The following is a 22442-nucleotide window of genomic DNA, read 5'->3' as shown; positions in this document are numbered from 1 at the left end:
ACGGATTCTGTGAAAACAATTTTCTTACAATTTTTTAGTAGGTAGAATGAGTTATTTTGTCTCAGCAGAAGTTAAAGAAATTTACTTATAATTTATACACTGAAAATATGATCCTACATTTTATGGCAATATCATGAAAATGATAGATTCTACTCGCCATATAGTGGAGATACCGAGTCGCAGATAGGTACAACAAAAAAGACAGTCAAACATGTAACCTTTCAGCCAAACAGCCTTCTTCCAAATTATGCAAAACACAGTCCCTGGCTGCTGAGGCCAGACTGCAAGCAGCTGCTCATGATGGGTGTTGATCAATCAAGGAAGCAAATACATCCAGGGGTACTGCACCATCTGGAGGAAGATATACATTGCAGTTATTTCCTGTGTTGTCCTTATTCTGACAGCCAGAGCTTCAAGAGGGGTTTGAAGGGGCACAGGTTCACTAGAGATTGAGATTAGGACATAAATGCAAACTCCACCTGACACTCCATTACAGTCACTACAGTTCCTGTAGTATCCCTTATAGCCACGGAGGGCAGGGGTCCACATTGCTGGGAACCAGGTTTCCTGGAGGGCAATGCAGAAAGTTGGTGTAAAGCTTAACAGTTGCTGGAGCTCAGCCAGGCAATGGAAAAACCGCCGCAATTCCACTGGAGGATGACATCATCATGAGACTGGGAAGGCATGGAACATTCAATGAGGCAGTTTACACACTCAATGAGGCAGTTTACACCTCAGGGTCACCTGCTGCCACTGACTTTTTGCCTGAGCAGTCTATATCCATTTTGCCTGAGGGTCCAGTAAGATCTAGGTCCCCAGCGGATGCCAGAATCTCCACCTCGTCCACAGACACAGAGCTTGGAGGTAGCGGTTGTGTGGGTACCACCGCAATTCCCTTGGTCTTGGGGGACCTTCTTTTTCGATTTCTCTCGCTGTTCCTTGAGTTTCCCTGGATGGGAAGACTTCACTGATTCAGTCTCTGGGACTGAGGATGAGTGTGAAGCCCTGCGACCAGCTGCTCTTGGGCTCTTCAGCCACTGGCGGGTGTCATCTTTCCCATCAGCAGAAACCTGGGAAGGGAGTGACCCAAGAGAATCCTTCCTACTGAGACCAGCTGAAGAAGTTGTATGCTTCTTGGGCTTAGAAATGGAGACAGACGTCCCCGATGGTTAGGGGTGGGGTGGGGTGGGGTGGTGTTGATCCTGAAGTAGTTGGTGCAGGAGCAACAGAGAGGGAAGTACCCTCCCCATCACCAAGGGGGCATGTGTAGTCTTCTGGCTCTGAGAGGTGACTGGGGTTGGTTGGAGCTGATGTGGCTAGAACTGTTGTAGCGGCGGCTTAAGCCAATGTCATGCGCACAAGGTGCAGGAGTTCAAATTTCGTCTTAGCCTCAGTGTAGGTCAGTCGGTCCAGGGTCTTTTAGTCAATGATTTTCCTTTCTTTCTGGAGAATCTTGCAGTCTGGCGAGCAAGGACAATGGTGCTCTCCACAGCTGACACAAATGGGAGGGTGACGCTGGAAGTACAACAGAAAACATATGACTGAACTTCCAACATTTAAAGCACCACAATGGGAGAGGCATATAGGGTTTTACATCATAGCAGTAGACCATCACCTTGACCTTCTTGGGTAATGTATCACCCTTGAAGGCCAAGATGAAGGCACCAATGGCAACCTGTTTATCCCTCTGAACCAGGTGGATACGCCAAACAAAATATACACCTCGCTGTTCTAAATTGGCGTGCAGTTCATTGTCGGACTACAAAAGAAGGTCCTGGTGCTATATGATACCCTGGACCATATTTAAGCTCTTAGGGGGCGTGATGGTTACAGAAACATCCCCCAGCTTGTCACAAGGGAGTAACGCCCATGACTGGGAAGAGGATGCTGTTTTGATCAAGACTGACCCAGATCTCATTTTGGACAAGCCCTCCACATCCCCAAACTCGTCCTCTAAATTCTCAATAAGAAACTGAGGCTTCATCATCATAAAAGATTCCCCATCAGCTCTCGAACATACAAGGTACTGGGGTGAATAAGAGCCACTGCCATCCTTAACCTGACATTCCTCCCATGGTGTGGCCAGGGAGGGAAACGATTTGGGGTCGTACTTCTGTACACTGAATTGAGCCACCCACTCCAACCAGTGGCCCTCCCCACGGGCACCACCCAGCCGCGGCAAAGGCCACCAGGCAGTATGGCCACTGCCGGGAGTCCTGATGCCCCAGGAGGATGGGCATCTACCCCTTGGCGTACGTGGGGAGTTTATGGTGCAGACCAGGAAACATGGCGGCCCCACCACAACGGACTGGCTACTGTGCTGGATATCAGGTGCAACCAAGCAAAGAAGTCCGTTACCATCATCAGCGTAGAAAACGATACTGCACAGATGATGGAAAAATATGCACCCAGGAGGCTGGTCTCGCCCAACAGTTGGAGAATGAGCGGAAGTGCAGATAGGTCTCAGTGCATGATGGACATACAGCACCACGTAAGGTGCCCTTCCCCAACTGGTTTGGTCTACAGGAAAATTTTGAAAAAATGGAGGTGAAACCCTACAGAGGACTATCACAAAAGCCGAAACATGTGAGACTCCTTTTAGTTGCCTCTTATGACAGGCAGGAATACCTCGGGCCTATTCTAACCCCCTGACCTGCAGGGGAGATGGGGGGGGGGGGGGGGTTAAAAGGTTGGGAGCAGCTTTTTGGGCGGTGGACTGCGGTTCTTTCTGCAGAAGTAAGGTTAGCTTGCATGTTGAGGTATTTGGGGAACGATGGTGAGCCAAGGTTCGAGGTTAAGGAATTCTGTAAAGTTAACAAGGAATGATTTGGGGGCAGTGGGGGTGGATCAGTGTTGCGAATTGAGTCAGACAAGGTTCAACACTGGTCTTTGGTTGAGTCTGACAGGTGGGTTTGGTTGTGAAAATGTGTTTCCACTGTAGGGACTGGGCAAAGGAGAGAAGGCATTTAGCATGTCCTGCATGACTGAATTGGTCGTAGGGTAAAAGGTGAGGCCTTTGGAAAGGACTGATACTTCCATGGGGCTACGGGTTTTGGAGGAAAGATTCATGAAAGTGCTTCAGGTCCTTTTAGGTTCTGGATTCTTTATGGTAGTGGGAGGGAGTTTCTGACAGTGGGGTAAATACAGTAGGTCTGCGAGGCAGGGATTGTCAGGTATGAGGGACTGTGGAGGAGGTTTGGAGGTGTTGTGGAGGTAGTGGACAGTGGTAGGCCAAGGCAGGGGTAGGAGATGAACAGGCTGGAGAATTTTGAGGTGGTGGTGTGTATGCTGCTCTAGTTAATGGAGGATAAGAGTTTCAATGTTGGAAATGGGATCAAGGAATTTGGGATTGCACAGCAGGAGAATTTTATAGGTGGAGAGGAGGTATTGCAAGGACATTTGTGCTTAATTGGCAGCGTTTTGCAGAACTATTTTGTTGAGGGTTAAGGACTGGCGGAGTCTGGATCATTGTGGAAGGAAGAGTTGCAGCCGGAGATGAGTAATTTGATGATAACTTCATTTGGGGGGGGGGGGGGGGGGGAATTCCATGAGCCAAGCAACAACACAGGAACAGTACGTGGGGCTGGGTTCTGGCTACGGGTAACGAAACCTTCGTACCAGTACCTAACCAGTACTTAACCCTCACTCACCCATGGCCATCGCTTCTATAGTGAAAAGCAGCCTCTCTTAAAATATATGAAGGGTCTCACAGAGGCCTTCACAGACTGCAATTACCCTCCCAACCTTGTAATCCCTGTAATACACCGAGACACAAGACTTGTCCCACACGCCCTCCCACCACCATCTACTCTACTCTGGTCTGGTCAGTAGCATCACCTACCCCATCAAAGGCATGGCTACATGTGAAACCAGTCATGTGACCTACAAGCTAAGCTGCAACAACTGTGCTATGTTCTATATGGACACAGAAACCAATAAGCTGTCTGTTTCATGAATGGCCACCAACAAGCTGTAGCCATGAAACTGCTGAAGCACCAAATTGCTGGCACACTTCATAGCACAACATTCCTCATTTTAATGACTGCTTCACAGCCTGTGCCATCTAGCTCCTTCCTAGCAAGACCTGCTGATTTAATTGCACAGGTGGGAACTCTCCCTACAATATATTGTCTCTTTCCATAACCCTCCTGGCCTCAACCTTCATCAGTCATTGTCCTTCACCCACCTGTCCCTATCCCTGTTCCCACCCCAGAACTAAATAGCAATCTATTCCACCAATGCATCCAGTCTTTTTATTTCTCTCATTTTCCCCTACCCCCCCCCCCCTCCCCTCCTCTCCCCAACCCTCTGTGTAACCTCCCAACTGCACCAAGCTGTCTTTCATTTTCTCCACCTTGTCACTGTATGCATCCACAAGCAGCACAAAAACAACAACAACTTGTTTGACAGGCTTTTTGTTGTGCCTATCTGTGACTCTGTATCTCCACTATATGGTGAGTAGCAACTATTATTTTCATAATAGTATCATTATTCCATCATGGATTTCCCTTTGCTTGATTTTATCCTACATTCTATAATTTACGTAACTGCCTGTTTATTTTCCTGTGAATTGGTTTTCGCTAACTGTGTCTTATGATGAGAGGGAAGGGTAAGATCATCTATGGGGTGCTACCCAGGGTGTAAACTGTAACAGTTTACAACAGAGCACATTGGTGTAGAGGAAGGCGAGACAAGTAATTCAATATACAACACTTTTTGTCTAACGAGTCGGGAAACTACCACCAACTGACCTACTAAAGCAAACTATTCTACAGTGTGTGCGCATCACTCAATATTTTCAGTCTTCTCTTGTTTTCTTTGTTCTAAGTACTACTCCGAGAGAATAATGAAATTGATCATTTCTGTACTTTAATTTTGTGTTGGGACACATTTGTGTGTGTGTGTGTGTGTGTGTGTGTGTGTGTGTGTGTGTGTGTGTGTGTGTGTGTCGCACGCGCACTTGAATGGACTCCTCCTTATGTAACTCAAAAAACGTGGCCTCTAGTGTAAAAATTGAACTGCATTAAATTTCTTACAAAAAAAGCACTAATTACTTTTTCTTGAAGACTAATACTTTGTGTGAAGCGATGCAAGAGCATACTGAAAATCTTACATGAAATGCACATGCTGTAACTTTGTAACTTCAGCAGTTGCCATGAACACTGCAGAGAATGGACATACTACAATGTAAATGCTCAAGACAAATTAAGATTGTAAATCTTTGATCTTCGCCAAGTTCAATGTGATCAGACATATTGATCGATGTGTGAGAGTTTATGAGTTACCGATATTTGGATCGGTCTTCATAATTCACGTTAACAGTTGAAACAAGATAGGAGATTATCTTTGGAGATGTGTTCGTCATTCAGCAGCAGGAAGTAGTGAGACACTCTCCTACAGCATCACCCTGCTTTGATACAAAGTCAAGAAGAATAAGTTTGAGCACAGCCGTGGTCAGAGTAGCCAGACCACGAGGACAAAAACTAAAAAGGTGACTGTATTGGAAGAAGAACAATTGAAGGCAACTTAGAGACCACATCCGCCACGCACGCGCGCACACACACACACACACACACACACACACACACACATTTTTGGAATTATTTCAAAGAAATACTTGCTTGCCTGGGGGAACTCAGGAATAAGAACTTATATGAATGAGGACACACTGTGCGGTGCCCCACAAAGCCATCTAATTAAAACAAGGCAATAATATTCTACACAACAAGAAGAAAAGAAGATATTTTCACAACCAGGAGATAAATAAACATGCTTTTCTTGAATAATTGAGACAATCACTGTGTGTGTTTACAAGGTGTTATTCAAATGACATGCACATACATATCAATTACGACAGAAGAGTTTGAGGCGGGTTTGTCAAAGAGTGATGACGGGTAGCAGCAGGCAGGCCAGATGACTATTGTTCAACTTGATGTGCCGGCTGTGGTGGTGTGAGTCTCCACAGTATGTCACTTCAGTGGCTTATCACCAGAGTAGCAGCCACTCCTAACACTTTCTCAACACTACACACCAGCATCGCCTGTGCAGTTAACAGCAGCATCCCCAGTTCGCTGTTCTACGCATCAAGTAAGCTACGGTTTTTTCAGTTTGGAATTTTTTAAATTTTTTTATTATTCTATTGTTGTGTGTACAGGAACCTGCAGGATTAGTTAGCCGGCATTTGTGAATGAAGAAACTTCTTGAACACTTAATTTAACTACTTAGTTCAGAATTTAATTAACAGTGTGTGCCTATGCAGACTAAAAAATGACGGGGAGGCAATGGAGGAAAACAGTAAAGCGATTAATGTAAAATTAGAGAAAACATTAAGAAACTCACAGGGAGCCCTTACAGTACTTGGGGATGATATTAAAACAGAATTGGAAGCTACCATTACGGTTGAAGGCTGAAAAGTTAGAAGCTACCATTGACAAGTTGGCGGTGATTAAATCACAGACAGAAGCATTTGAAGAGGAATTAATGTCTACAGTTAACATACAGAGAAATAAAATTACTGTTATGGAGAGATAATTAAACTATTTGCCCAGCAAACTAGACATGGACATTAACACACAATATGATTTACTGAGGAGTGAAGTACACAATAATTTGCAAGGAGTTCATAATAACATACAAACCTTAGACAATTAATCTCATGTACACAGGTATGGGTCACAATGATAAACCAGGGAAAATTATTAAATTAAATTTTGAGTCCCGAAGTAACCGTGAATGGTTTGGAAGAGAGACTACAGGAGATTTTACAAAAAAAAGTACAGGATACATCTAAATCTACTAGCATGAAACCAATTCTCTGGGATATATTGCAGATCACATAAACGAGATACAGAAATAGTGGGGCAGCTTAGAAAATGCAAAAATAAAATTTACAACTAACAAGATTAATAATAATGTTGGTGTACCACTAGAGTTTTTTTTTGTGGATATTCAAAGTGAAGGGGAATAAATTTTTCTACACAGTTTCCAAACCTCAAACCAGGTAAAGAGGGGAATCCATACATTTTTTAAGGATGTTCTCTAAATCATTACCGAAAAGATACGGAGACTTCAGAAAGAATGTATTCTACAATTAGTTATTTAGTCAGTGATGACAGTTTTTTTAATAAAAGATTTCCATCACAGTTTCAACATAAAGAAAGAGACGAGTAAGTTCTTTCCACTGTTTTGTGAAATTTTTAAGGTGGTAGGAATACCACATCCTAAGGCACTGTTTCTGGTCGATACAGTCCAGGTAAAAGGACTATACAGTATGGTTAAGAAATATAAGCCCCCAGGAGAAATTGCACATTCTGCAAATATGGTGAACTAATGCCTACCTGAAGTCCACTGGCTTTCATCTTTCTTCTATAGTTTCTTCAAAGACATTCTGTTTCCTTACACTATTCTATATCCTGTACCTCTTATTATTCTATCTTATTTAACAACTAAATTGTATGACGTCATATGCTGCACGTTAGGTGGTGGTGGTGGTTAGTGTTTAACGTCCCGTCGACAACGAGGTCATTAGAGACGGAGCGCAAGCTCGGGTTAGGGAAGGATTGGGAAGGAAATCGGCCATGCCCTTTCAAAGGAACCATCCCGGCATTTGCCTGAAACGATTTACGGAAATCACAGAAAACCTAAATCAGGATCGCCGGAGACGGGATTGAACCGTCGTCCTCCCGAATGCGAGTCCAGTGTGCTAACCACTGCGCCACCTCGCTCGGTGCACGTTAGGCATGTCACATGTTATGCAGGAAAATAATGAGGGAAAGCCTGCCCATGCAGTGCAACAGTTTGAAATACGTGCTAACATGAGCGTAATTAGCATAAGATAGCAGCGTCATCTCTTAATTAAATGCATGAACAATAAAACAAGATCGTTTCAAAGTTTTGAATAGAAAGCAGGGGATACACAAGGAATGGGAGTAGTGAACATGAAAACTAGGCTATATTTAAGTAACATAATGTTTGATCAGTGTGAGATAACATAAATGATAATTAATTACCCGTATATACAGGGTTAAGAAAAATTTGTGCACTCTGACTTCTCAGTGCGATTCCTCACATACTAGCAATACAAAAACACCTGTCACAAGATTTTGTCCTGCACATATTTCTGGGTTTAAAATACTGGTTGACAACACCATCTTCACATGTACAGTAAGTACCTCCGTCGGCATATAGGAGTAGTGGTATGCACTTGGTGCAGAGGTCAGCATTTTCGGTTAGTGTGCAGCAGGTAGAGGATTTGATTCTTGGTACAGGCATATTTATTTTTATTTGCCAATTTTATTCTGTCATATAATACTTTAGCACACATCTTTTCTTCAGCCACACGTATCTGACATTTACATAGCACAGTGTCTTATAATGGTGAACATAACAAAAGCATGATCATACAAATTAGAAATAGGTTTCAAAATGAAATTTTCACTCTGCAGCAGAGTGTGTGCTGATATGAAACTTCCTGGCAGATTAAAACTGTGTGCTGAACTGAGACTCGAACTTGGGACCTTTGCCTTTTGTGGGCAAGTGCTCTACAGGCTGAGCTACCCAAGCACGACTCATGACCCGTCCTCAAAGCCTCAATTCTGCAAGTGTCACCCGCGAAAGGCAAAGGTCACCCGCGAAAGGCAAAGGTCCCAAGTTCGAGTCTCTGTCTGGCATACAGTTTTGATCTGCCAGGAAGTTTTAGAAATAGGCTGTTGAAACAAACAACCTATCAAGGTTGTAGGACAGAAAACCTACAAAAACAATATCAATTTCTAGATGCTAAAGATGGTTGCAGAGTTAAATAACTCAACATCTGCTAGTCATTTATATTACATGCAGTAAGTCTGTTCAGATGTAGCACATTAGCAACCACTGACAATAATAATTTCCATGTTAACAACCATGTGACATTTACAAAAGAATATGCTAATCTCAGAGCAGATGCTCAAAGCGACACACCTGCATTTCCAAACATTGTGCAACCCACGCTGTATCATACAGCCCTGGGCTCTTAACAACATAGCTGCATCCACAGATACAGAAGCAGCATGAACACGCACTATTGGTTCTTCCATATGTGTCACTGGTGTAGTATACATATGCTCCTTCAAGTGTCCCCACAGAGAGAAATCCAGTGGATTTAGGTCAGGTGAATGTGGAGGCCATACAGCTGGACCTCTCCATCTGAGCCATTTTCCTGGAAATGTCCTGTCTAAATACTGTCACACATCAGTTCCAAAGTGTGGAGGTGCCCCTTCATGTTGGAACCATAACTACTTCTGAACATGAAGTGGAGCATCTTCCAGTGTGTCAGGCAAGTTGTTTGAGAGGAAAGCATGATACTTTCGTGCAGTCAGCAAGTCAGGGAACAAGTAGGACCCAAACTGCCCTGCCTCTCAACATTCCAGTCCAGATGTTGGTGCCAAAGTGGGTTAACGTCACACCAATGGTGGACATTGTGCGTACTGAAGACACCCTCATGAGTGGGCACTGATTCATCTGACCATATTACAGTGTTTATGAAATCATCATCAGCTTTCTGTTGTTACTGGAACCATTCACAAAATGACATTCCCAGACAGTGGTCTGCAGGATGCAGGTGTTTCATTAAAGAATAATGATGGGTGCAGCCCATGCTTGCGCAGCATGTCAACGACCATGCATTGAGAGACACATGGCTGCCTTGCTACACTATGTGTATTTCACTAGGGTTCTTCATGTATGACCTCCAGAATAGCTCTCTCATTAGCTAGAGTACAGTGAGTCCATAGATGACCTCTGTCACATTATGCTGGGAGTCAACCTGTCTCCCAAAGGCGAAGCTCCAGATGACAAAAACATTTTTATCTGTGTAACGTCGACCAGGACATCTAGCAGCAAATGCACCAAATGATGTCCAAGGAAGCGCTGGCCAAGAGCTTGTAGGCTTCTTAAGGAGTCACAACAGGTGATGAAGAACTCGCCGGCGCAGGGACGGATGTGCTCAAAAACACTATAGATGGCTATGAACTCTGCAGTGAAAACACTGCAGCCATCTGGCAAGGAGTGCTGTTCAATATGTCCAACATGGTAAGCAAAGCCAACAAGACCATCAAGCATTGATCCATCGGCGTACACTATTTCTGGGCCCTGGAACTCATTGAGAAGAGAGAAAAATTGCTGGCGGTGGGTGTCTGGTGGAACTGAGCCTTTTGGGTCTTGTGATAGGTCCAGATGAAGCTGAGGCCGAGGCGTGGACCATGGAGGTGTATGTAAGTGTTGCCGCAGGAAAGAAAGGAGGTAGAGGGAAAGGGTCGAGTTCAGTAAGAAGCAATTTGACATGGATGGCAAGGGGACTCCCAGTTCAGGGATAGCTGGAGCACCATGTTATGGAAAAGGAGATGCTAATTTGGATGCTGAGGAGAATTATGAATGTGGGTGGTACAATTGGCAAGCAGTAGTTGCCACTGGAGCTGCAATGGAGGAACACCAGCTACCATGAGGAGGTTGTTCACTGGGCTCATTGGGGAAGCTCCCAATGCGAGCCGAACTCCACAGTGGTGGATAGGGTCCAGCAGATGCAGTGTGGAGTGTGATACTGAACCATACTCAATAATCAAAATGGGACTGTACGAGGGCTTTGTACAGCTGCAGCAGTGTAGGGTTATCAGCACCCCAGTTGGTTTGGTTCAAGCATTGAACAATAGTATGAGGCTGCCAGCACTTTTCCTTAAGCTGACGAAGATGGGGAAGCCAAGTTAAGCGGGCGTCAAAGACCAGTCCCAAAAAGCAATAAGTCTGTACTACATCAAGTAGTTGGTCATCGAGTTATAGTTCTGGATGGGGATGGACAATATGATGATGACAGAAGTGCACGATGCAAGTATTGGCAGCTGAAAAAAAAAAAAAAAAAAGAAGAAGAAGAAGCTGTGCGTGATGGCCCATGACTTTGCCTTCCATGTGGCTCCCTGCAGCTGGCATTCAGCCAAACCAATGGAAGAGGGGCAGAAGGAAAGACAAAAATTGTCAACATATAGGAGGGGAGACACTGAGGACCCTACTGTTAGTGCGAGGCCACTGACAGCAATTTTAAGAGTTGGACACTCCGGACTGAGACCTGCAAGACCCCATTATCTTGTATATGGAGTGCACTGTGGGAAGCACCGATGTGAACTTGGAAAGTGCAGAGTGACAAGAAGGTCTGTATAAAAATCGTGAGTTGACCCCAGAGACTCCACTCATGCAGAGTAGTGAGGGTACGGTGTCGCCAAGTGGTACTGTAGGCCTTTGTCATGTCAAAAAAGACAGCCATAAGGTGTTGTCACTGGGAAAAGACCGATCAAATGGCAGACTCCAAGTGGACCAAGTTGTTGATCATGGAGCGTTCTTGGTGAAAACCACCCTGAGATGGAGCCAGAAGGCCCCGAGACTCAAGGAGTCAGCACAACTCCAGCCCACCATACATTTGAGCAGCTTGCACAGAACATTGGTGAGGCTGATAACTATCCACATTTAGTGGTTTCTTCCCAGGCTTTAGCACTGGAAAGATGATACTTTCCCGCCACTGCAATGTGAATTCGCCAATGGTCTAGATGCAGTTGATGATGGCAAGGAGATGGCACTGGGAATCCACTGACAGATGTTTAAGTATTTGGGAATGGATGCGGTCTGGCACAGGTGATGTGCCAGGACAGTTGGCAAGGGTGCTGAGAAATTTCCACTCACTGAAGGGAGCATTATGTGGCTCAGGGTGGCATGGAGCAAAAGATAGGTGCTGTCATTCCACCCGTTCTTTGAGGAGATGAAAGGTGGCATAGTAATTCTCAGGCACAGAGGAGAGAGCATAATTCTCGGCAAGAAGCTCTGCGATTACAAATGGATCGGCAGGATCAGCTCCATGTGTAGAAATTCCAGGTAAACCTGCAGGGGTCAGATAAGCCATACAGTCGTTGGAACTTGGTCCAAACCTGGGAAGAGGAGGTCCGTGTTCGAATGGTAGAGAAGCAGCTTTCCCAACACTCCTGCTTCTGTCGTTTGATGAGCAGGCAGACCTGGGCATGGAGTCGTTTGAAGGCAATGAAGTTCTCCAGGGACAGGTGGTGCTTATGACATTGGAGAGCCTGCCTTTGGTGTCTAATGACCACAGCGATTTCCAGTGACCAACAAAGCACTGACTTCTGCCAGGCACAACTGGACGAACAAGGGATTGCCAATTTAGCTGTGGAAGAAATGGTAGTAGTGATGGTGTGTATCACCTCATCGATGTTGCCATGCAAAGGAGATTTAATAGTGGTAGCAGAGGTGAAGGCATCCCAGTTAGCCTTGGGAAGAGCCCATCTTGGCAAGCGTCCAGATGAGGGATGCTAGGGGAGGGACAGGAAGAGTGGAAAGTGGTCACTACTACACAAATCATCATGAGCTCTCCAATGGATAGATGGGAGAAGGCCAGGACTGCAAACCGAGAGATCAATGATCGAGTATGTGCCATGTGCCTCAATGAAATTTGTGGGGACACCTGTTACATATGGTAATTTCCTATGTTGTTCTCACCCTGACAGCCACAGCTTCTATGGGTGTTTGAAAGACCACACATTCACTATGGACAGATGTAATGAGATAGATACAAACTCCACCTGACAGACTGTCACAGTCACTACGGTTTTTGTAGTACCCCCGATAGCCACAGAGAGTGGGGCTCTGCATTGTGTGAAACCAGGAAGGACAAAGAAAAAAGCTGTGTAACGCTTACAAGCCAGGTGGGAGAAAAAGCAGCCACAGTTCCACTGGAGAATAACGCTTTCTGTCATCTGGGAAGGCATGAAGTGACCAAGGAGGCAAATTACGCCTCAGCATCACCTGTCGACACCGGTCGAGTGTTCGCATCCAGTTCCACTGCATCCAAGTTATCGATGAGATCTAGGTTCTCAGAGGATGCCAGAATCTCCACCTCATCCCCGGATGCAGAGACTTGTCAGAGTGATGGGGCAGGGGCCACCGGAGGCTCCTGTTTCCTATCAGACTTCTTTTTTTGATGATTTGCCCTCCTGCAACTCCTTAGGGACTTGCTGAGAGTGCTTCTCGGAAGAAGCTTCAGGTACAGAGGAAGACCATGAAGCCCTTCGACCAGCAGCTAGTGCCTCCTTCAGCCATTGGCTGGTGTCCTCTTGACCACGGGGAGGGTGGAAGGTGGTAGAGTCCCAAGGGACCCCTTCTGTGAGAAAGGAGCTGGAAGAGGCTGTTGGCTCACCGGCTAGGGGCAGGGGACCGATGTCCCCGGATGCTTCCAAAGTAGAAGCTTTGGAAACAACAGAAGACATGCCTCCAGCTAGCCAGCTGGAGGGAGAATGAAGATAGGCAGCCCTGACGGCCCACTAGAGTAAGCTTAGGTGAGGGGCGTAATGGCATCATGGATGGTGATGCCATCATAGTGGCAGCACAGGAAGATTGCATTTGAACAGCATTCAGCCTTTCATACTTTAGTTTAGCCTCACAGTAAGACAGCCTATCCAGGGTCTTGTGCGCCATCATTTTCTGCTCCTTTTGGAGAACTGGGCAGTCCAACGAGCAGGGGGTAATGAATCACCCTCAAAGGCTAAGATGAAGACTCTGGTGGCAACCCTATTATCTTTAGGCCCCCTATAGATGCATCGGATGAAGTGAATGCCCCTTTGTTCCAAATTGGAGAGTAGCTCATTGTCAGACTGCAACAGGAGGTCACACTGAAAAATAATTCCCTGGAATGTGTTGAGGCTTTTATGACGAGTGACAAACAGGAATATTACCCAGCTTTTCACAGACGAGTAATGCCCGGAAATGGTTTAGGGATGCCATCTGAATCAAAACAGATCCACCGTGCATTTTGGGAGTGCTGTCACTTTCCTAAACTTATCCTCCAGGTGCTCAACAAAAAGCAGAGGGTTTTATCCAGAAAGGGGTACCCACTGGTTCTGCTGCACATTAAGTAACGAGGTGAATATGGATCTCTTCGTTCTGTAGCCCTATGTTCCTCCCATGATGTTGCTAGAGAGAGGAGGAATCATTTAGGGTCATACCTGTCAACCTCCACTTTCTTAGAGACTGCTGGGGCCATTCAGTCCCAAGCAAAAGACGACTTGGTCCACTTTATTGCGGGTCATCTGCCCTGATGCCACCCACTCTGATCAAGGGCTCTCCCCACGGGCCACAGCAAAGGCCACCTGGCACAATGGTCGTTGCTGGGGGTTCTGACGCCCCAAGAAGATGAACATCCACTCCTTGGCATACATGGGGAGTTTGCAGCTCTGGCATCAGCAGTGTGATCTCTGTGTTGTCGGGGAGCTACCGCCAAATGGGTACATGACGGCCCCACCATGACAGACTGCCTCCACCGTCCAGCTGGGTGTCAGTAACTCCATTTGTCTTAGGGCAGAAGATGGCAGAGGACTATGGAAGTAGATGATGTACCCTGTAAGGGTATACTGCAGGTGGAGTTGCAGATCCAGGACAATATGAGGTGCAGAAGGTCTAATCGCACAATGGATATATGGTACACCACATAAGGCATCCATCCCCAAATGGCCCTAACGCCAGATAATTTTGCAAGATGTGTAGGTCAAACCCAGAAAGGGGACCATAACTGATTCGGCTGAGAAGTGGGAGACTCCATTTAGTTGCCTCTTACTACAGGCAGGAATATCTCGGGCCTATTCCAACCCCCAGACCCACAGGGGGGAGATGATTACAGGAGCAGAGAATGTGTTGTAAGGGTAACTCCCATCTGCACAGTTCAGAAAAGCTGATGGCGGAGGGAAGGATTCAGATGGCTCGGATATGACACAGGCACTGAATTCATGTGTGTTACGTTCAGCTGCATGTTGTGCCACAGGGTGGTCTACTTTGCTCTTGGTCACGGCTTGGTGGTGGCCTTTCATCCTAGTGGACAGCTGTTTAGTAGTCATACCAATATAAAAAGCTGTGCACTGATTGCAGCAGAAATGGTAAATAACATGGCTGCTTTCAGAGGTGGTCCAACCCCTGATGAGGTAAGATAAATCTGTGATAGGACTGGATGGTGTGCTGGGTGGTGGATTGGCAGTTTTCGCACCTGGGTCTTCCACAGGGGTATGATCTTTGTGGCAAGGGGTTGGGATTGGGAGTGGCATAGGGATGGACTAGGATGTTGTGGAGGTTGGGTGGGTGATGGAAAACTACTTTAGGAGAGGTGGGAAGTATCTCAGGTAGGATATCCCTCATTCCAGAGCATGACGATAGGTATCAGAGCCCTGGCGAAGGATGTGGTTCAATTGTTCCAGTCCGGAGTGGCACTGGGTGATTAAAGGGGGCTGGTTCTTGGGGGTGGTGGGAGGATAGAGGGTGTGAGGGGGAATGGCACAGGAGATCTGTTTGCAGACTACATCTGGGGGATGGTGCATATCTGTGAAGGCCTTGGTGAGACCCTCAGCATACTGAGCAAGGGAGATTATGTCACTGGAGATACGCTGTCCATGGAGGGAGGGGGGGGGGGGGGGAGGGAGGCAGGATGCATGAGAGGGATTTAAAATGCACGTACTGTGGGTGGTTGGTGTGTTTAGTGTGGAATGAGGTGCAGGTGGAGCCATCAGAAAGGATGAGGTCAACATCTAGGAAGATGGCAGCTGGGTTGAGGAGGATCATGTGAAGTGGATGGAAGAGAAGGTGTTGAGGTTGTGAAAGAATGAAGATAGGGTGTCTTGGCCACAAGTCCAGATCTTGAAGATATCATCAATGAACCTGAACCAGACTACGCATTTTGTGTTTTGGGAGACTAGGAAGGTCTCCTCTAGATGACCATAAAACCATGTGGGTGCCCATGGCTGTGCCGCAGATTTTTTTATATAATTTCCTTTCAAAGGAGAAGTAGTCTGTCTCTCTTCCCACCCGTACACTACAATCCCTTCCCCACCCCTCCCACGTGATAGTTTTGTTGCAGCACAAGATGCTGGAGTTTGCAGTCATGTGAGCATGAGGCATGCGGGCTCATGTGTAGGAATGGCATGTGTCTCTCTTTTACTGATGAACACAGTGGCTGAAAGCTTTGTGTATGTGTCATAACTGTGCCTGTCTGCAACTTAATGAGTCTTCTTTATAGTAAGCAGCAACCTGTCTTTTCCTACATTGTAGAATATAAGAAAGAACATGCATGATCTACATGTTTAGCTAGTGTTGCAGCACACCTCTTGTGATGCTTAGTCTGCATTGTGATGCATTGCTGAGACTCACTGCGGCAATTCTTTGTCGCGGAATCTCTATTGTGAACAACTGATTCATAGGTTTGATTCACAGAAGGTAGAAAGCTGAGTCATCTGGTGTGTTGCAGCAAGAATGTTATGTCTCGAAACGAAGCAAAATAGCTGAAATAGTTTTAAGGAAAACATTTTACTTTAGGAGCAAAAAATAAAGTGACACAAAATTTGAATTCACTTGTATTTTCAATATGCAACTGTTCTCAAATACCTGCAGGTAAACTATTGGTTAAAGATGTCTGATCGTTTCAAATTGTCTCATGTCACATGGTGACACAATTATCTTTCCATTAGTGGTCATATTTATCAGAATACTTCAAAGTTGAGTAGCTCACAAGCTGCTGTTTGAAGAATTTGCAGTGAATTAACAATACGAATCGTGACTGATAATGCACGGAAGCAGAAATTGGCAGTCTGAAACTGTCGTCATGTTTCATTTATGAATCTCATTCAAGAAGATCGTGCCTATGTCTTTATGATCTATAAAAGGCCTCACCCTCTTTCGCAACAGTGGACATTAGTTTACCAGTATTCTGCATAATTTGGAAGTAGCCAAACAAACAACATCTTTCGCCACACCATGCAGAGTATTGTGTTCGTATCTATGTTTGATTCAAGCAAAGCAGAATGCTGAGTGATACACAGTGCAGCTGTAAATTGTTCATTGTATAAACAAAGGAAATCTGCAGCCCATGCTCTGTTTTACTTTATGCAAAAATAATTAAAAACCACAGGTATTGGATTCACATGTTCTTTTCATCATGAGATAGTCTGAAAGAATTTGATGTCACTTAAGCTACTTGGGTACTTCACCAATTATCCAATTGCGAAAAAAGAAGCTACAGTTTAACATGGAATTTGAGTCACATTTCGTTTCTCGCAAATCTCCACATCATTGAGAGGTGAATGCTAGCTTAAAAGGCAGAGTAAAACGAAAAAGTGACTCCGTTGGGATTCATTCTTACAACTTTTTGGCTCTCAGCCAAACGCTTTACCGCTAGACCACTAGACCAATTGCAAATCAGGACACACTTTCTGCTCTCTTAAGCCACTGCTACTATCTAGATTTATGGCAGCTGTTCACTAGGAGGCAAAGGCTTTGTTTTCACAAATTAATTTTAACTTGTTATATTTCAAACAATTTTTGCGAAAAATTTATAAACTATAAACAAAAACATTCCTCGTGAATCAGTTTATCTATTAGTGAAATCCCGACAGTAGTTCCTGAGATTAGCCTGCACATACAGATGGATACGAGCAGGCAACTTCAATTTATTTGTGAGATGTGTGTGAAAATTATTGAGACAGACTTATATCTACCAAAGATTTTATTTTTTCAAACAACATTGTCCCCTTTAAAGTAGTTTCTTTCAGCAGTTTTACACCAGCAGAGTCATTTTTCCCAGTCTTAGTTTTTTTTTTAGCCCTCAGTCTTCTGGCTGGTTTGATGTGGCCCACCACGAATTCATCTCCTGTACCAACTGCTTCTTCTCAGACTAGCATTTGCAACCTAAATTCTCAATTATTTGCTGTATATATTCCACCCTCTGTTTTCCTCTTAAGTTTTTACCCTCTACGGCTCCCTCTAGTACCATAGAAGTTATTCCTTTATGTCTTAACAAATGTCCTACCATATTGTCCGTTCTTCTTGTCAATTGTTTTCCATATATTCCTTTCCTCGCCGATTCTCCGAAGAATCTCCTCATTCCTTGCCCTGCAGTCCACCTACTTTTCAAAATTCTTCTGTAGCATCACATCTCAAATGTGTCGATTCTCTTCCATTCCAGTTTTCCCCAGTCAGTGTTTCACAACTATGCTGTGCTCCAAACATACTGTGGGGCGGCGAGTGGAATTATTGTTATTAAAAATGTTCCTATTATTTTTGCTGTTGTTTGCCGTTCTCAACACTGGCTCTCTAACTACAATATTGGCTACCAGAAAGTGATTAGCAAAACGTGAAGCCTGTAATTAGAATTCCTAGTGCCCACTTCATCTGAGAATACACTTATAGTTACAGCTTATAGCTCCGAGGAATTAGGAGATTGTCCGGGATTTATAATCAAAAACGATTTTCTAAAATAGTTGAGCATATTCTGAAAGTCACAGATGAAAAACAAAAGAATCCACACAACCTAACTAACAGAGCAGTTCAGAATCTAATGCGCTGATGCCACTATAACTGTCCAAATTAAATATTTAAATGAATGCTCGCCATAATTTGATGATTAGTTTCATCAAACGCCACGCTAAATAATTGGTAGAATGTCTGTCCCGCGGCGGCACGTGAAAATACGACAATACGCAAACTGAAGATCGATAATTAAAGGCAAACCAGAATTACCACTTCACTCGAAAATGATTTCATGGTTACACGTATCCCGAGTAACTTAATACGGCATCCGAGGCTGTTTGTAGCAATGATACCGACGCGATGCGACTCCCGACACAGATGACGTGCTATTCAGCGTCTGGAGAGAACTGGGGCCTTGCTTCCTCGCGCAGCGTTCTTATATATATAAAGCTGCGGTGCGGACGGCTAAGGGAACGCCTGATCAAATCGGCTCTCCCGACTAGCCGCTGGACTAGTAATGCACCACTTTAAGTTGCCGAATAAATCATAGCTTCTCTTGCTGACGGCCGATGAAGCTCTTAATTTAAATGTGCATTCAGCACACAGGTAAGTAATCATAATAAAAGATTGACGTGGCTGAGTTAAATATTTTGGGCGAGAGAATTAATTTAATTACTCTGCACGCAGTAGACGAGCTCTGAACTGGCCCTTTGGAGATACGCTATCGCTATAGTTTTATAGGTTTTCAAATGAAACTTCTCACATCCTTGTGGTGATAGCGGATCTCCATTCTACTTAAATATAAACCTCCTAGCCTTATTTATTAGACTACTTAATCTATCTTGCTTCCTTAAGTTTTAAGACGAAAACCAGAAAATCACGAATTTCCACTAAAATTTTAAATTGTGAGATCCAGAAGACTGTTTTTATTAAATAATTATGAAAAATGAATCTAATTATCAATTTTTAATTCTCTAGCTCTTTTCTGTTGCGCCAATGATTTTCACAGAAAAACGTCAAAATTTCGAAAAAGGCTAAAGTTATCGAACTGATATTCAACACATGTTGTTTTAGTATTACTCCTGACATGCTAGAGCTGTTTTAGGTTATTTGCTTGATTTTTAAAGTATTGCGCAACATTTATGACGTCAGAGCTAGTTGCAGCGGACTGGCTGGCACACAATGGAAAGACTGATGTGAATTTACTACGGCGTGAGTAGGCTGCTTCCCTACAATACATCAGAAATTTCTTCCTCATATTAAGACTTCTCTTGGCCAGGAATGCTCTTTTTGGCAGTACTAGTCTGCCTTTTACGTTCTCCATGCTCTGTCCGCCACAGGTTATTTTACTGCCTAGGTAGCAAAATTTCTTAACTTCATCTACTTCCTGTTCACCTATTTTGATGTTAAGTTTCTCGCCGTTCTCATTTCTGCTACTTCTCAGTACTTTCATCGTTCTTCAGTTTACTCCCAATCCATATTCTGTACTCATTCAGTGTGTATACATGGGCATGGAAAAAAAATTCTCGGATTTCCCGGTTGAAAATACATTTTCTCCCGGATGAAAATACGCTTTTTCCGTGTTAAGTGACAATATACTACTTTTTCTCGGCACTGTAAAACTTATGAATCCTTTGAATGTTTATGGTTTTATACACTGACGTAGAATTTCCCAGCACTCCAGAAAACGAAACTCAGGGGAAAAAAAAAAACACGTTTAGGAAAGATCTTTGATGTGCAGCAACATGTACGCTGCATATTTTCGTGTTACAAAGATATAAATTCGAATTCCACCGAACACCGCATGTTACTTTCCGAAGCATTGAAATCGAAATTGCGACGCGCTTTTGTAAACCACTCATAGCTCATGTCACGTGATCTCACCAGCTGATGACAGCACAGGGCACATGATGCAGTCAACCAATAGCAAGATCATTCTTTAAGCAGGGCGAACACACAAATAAGAAAAGTTAATGGTTTAAATTAATATACATAGTGTTGCTACAAGAAAAGAAAAGCTTTCACATAATATTGGTCTGTAAGATTAATAAGCTGCAAAAGGAGCTAAGCTTCAACATATAATGTTCATCTTTTTTGCGCGTGTTACACTTTAAGGTACATCACACAAATGTGCCAGTAAAATTTTTAATAATGACGTAAATGTCTTATCTTCTGGAGTCGAATTCTTCTAGATGGTCGTCCTTTAGAGTTGATTTTTAAATGAGGGTAAAACGCGCTGTGATTTAAGAAATTCATTGTAGACCTCGCAAACAGTTCATCTTGCGTAAAAGGAAATTTACCTTTAAAGTAATGCTTTTCAAACCACCATTTGCAATATTTCCCCATGACCTGTTAGAAATTGGTTAGTTTCAGCAGTTGCCAGAGAGCGCCAGATAACGGGCGTCACTGCGCTTGCGCAGCTGCGATGACGCAGGAAGCCCGTATGTTCGAACGTGTAAAATATTAAAAGATCTTGCATTATGTCATAAAAGAAACAAGACATCAGAGGATACTTCAAGAGCATCGGAATTTCGTGAACCATACTAAAATGCATAATTCGGCTTAAAGTGCACATTCGTATGTCCTGATTCGGACGTAAATTTTCTTAAGCTCCGTACCAGTACTGTATTATCTCATGTTTGGTTCTTTATTATGGCGTAATGCCATACGAGTTAGAAGATGGAAAACGTGCACTTGAAATGCTGCGAACAGTTGGAACTAGCCAACAGTGTGAAATTAAACATTTCGTTTCGACGGAAAAGATTAATAGAAGCAAACCGACAAAAATAACTTCATTGTTCTGCAAGGCGGTTAATGCTTCACTGTCAGAAAGGTGGAAATAAATCCTGAAACTAGTAACATATTTTAGCCTTCCGTAATTATGCGAACGTATTTTAATTCATTTGATAGCTCACGGGCACAGAAATCCGTTTTGTTTTCATTTAATGTGAGAGCAATAAATGAAGAGGAAACAGCAAAATCACTAAACGTAAACACAGGTCACGTGGAGACTACCCACTACAATTCAGACTACTCTGTGCATCAGCCCCAGATCTACGATATTTCCAAACCGGGGCAATATTAGATAGTGGTGCCCAGCCACACATCTGTAGCCAGAAGCGGGAGAAGGTACTCACTCATACGCGACTAAACTGCGCATGCACAAGAGCCCGCCCTCAACTGCTCAAACGAATCAAATGTAAACAGCTGTCACGTCACGCTCATCGGAGACAATTTGTTGTTTGGAAACATAGCATAGTCTTCCTAAAGCCTTTGACACACTTTCCTGTTGGCAGACGCTTGTATGAGCACTGTGTTTTGTTGTTGTATATGGCTCATTTTCTTCGCGACTTAAGTTGTATTTTCGTTTTTTTTCTCTTGTTCATGTTTTGTTGGTGCAGTATTATTCTACAGAGGCGGGATACAGTAATCTCCTTTGTAAGAGTATTGGTTCTTACCAGTCAAAATCACAAAAATTTAACTGAAAACTAAAACAATGAAAAATTCCCGGAATTCTAAAAAAATCCCGGGTTTTTCTTGGTTTTCTCCCGGATGAAAAAATTCCCAGGTTTTTCCTGGGTCGTATACACCCTGTCATTAGGCTGTTTATTCCACTCAGTACATCCTGTAATTCTTCTTCACTTTCACTGAGGATAGCAACGTCATCAGCGAATCTGATCATTGACATCCTTTCATTTTGAATTTTTAATTCCACTCCTGAACCTTTCTTTCATTTGCGTCATTGCTTCTTCGATGTATAGACTGAACTGTAGGGCTTTACACCCTTTTTAATCTGAGAACTTCATTCTTGGTCTTCCACTCTCATTGTTCCCTCTTGGCTCTTGTAAATGCTGTATATTACCTGTCTTGCTTTGTATATTCCCCCTATTTTTTTGCTGAATTTCGAACATATTGCACCGTTTGAAATGCTTTTTCCACATTGACAAATCCTTTGAATGCGGTCTTAATTTTTCTTTAGTCTTGCTTCCATTATCAACTGCAATGTTAGAACTGCCTCCCTGGTGCCTTTACTATTCCTAAAGCCAAACTGATCATCACCTAACATAGCCTCAATTTTGTTTCCAATTCTTCTGTATATTATTCTTGTCAGCAACTTCACATTCCAGTCATTGTAG

The 22442-nt window shown here is 43.8% G+C and overlaps 1 protein-coding gene across 1 annotated transcript in view; it reads right to left on the bottom strand.

The window, feature by feature from the left end:
* LOC124615438 (nucleoporin SEH1) overlaps positions 1 to 22442 on the bottom strand; it is a 154571-nt gene that overhangs the window by 70818 nt on the left and 61311 nt on the right. The gene's annotated exons all lie outside the window — the stretch shown is intronic.

The sequence above is a fragment of the Schistocerca americana genome, chromosome 5 (assembly GCF_021461395.2).
Source record: "Schistocerca americana isolate TAMUIC-IGC-003095 chromosome 5, iqSchAmer2.1, whole genome shotgun sequence".
Classification (NCBI taxonomy): Eukaryota; Metazoa; Arthropoda; class Insecta; order Orthoptera; family Acrididae; genus Schistocerca; species Schistocerca americana.
This window is presented reverse-complemented; position numbering and strand designations above follow the sequence as displayed.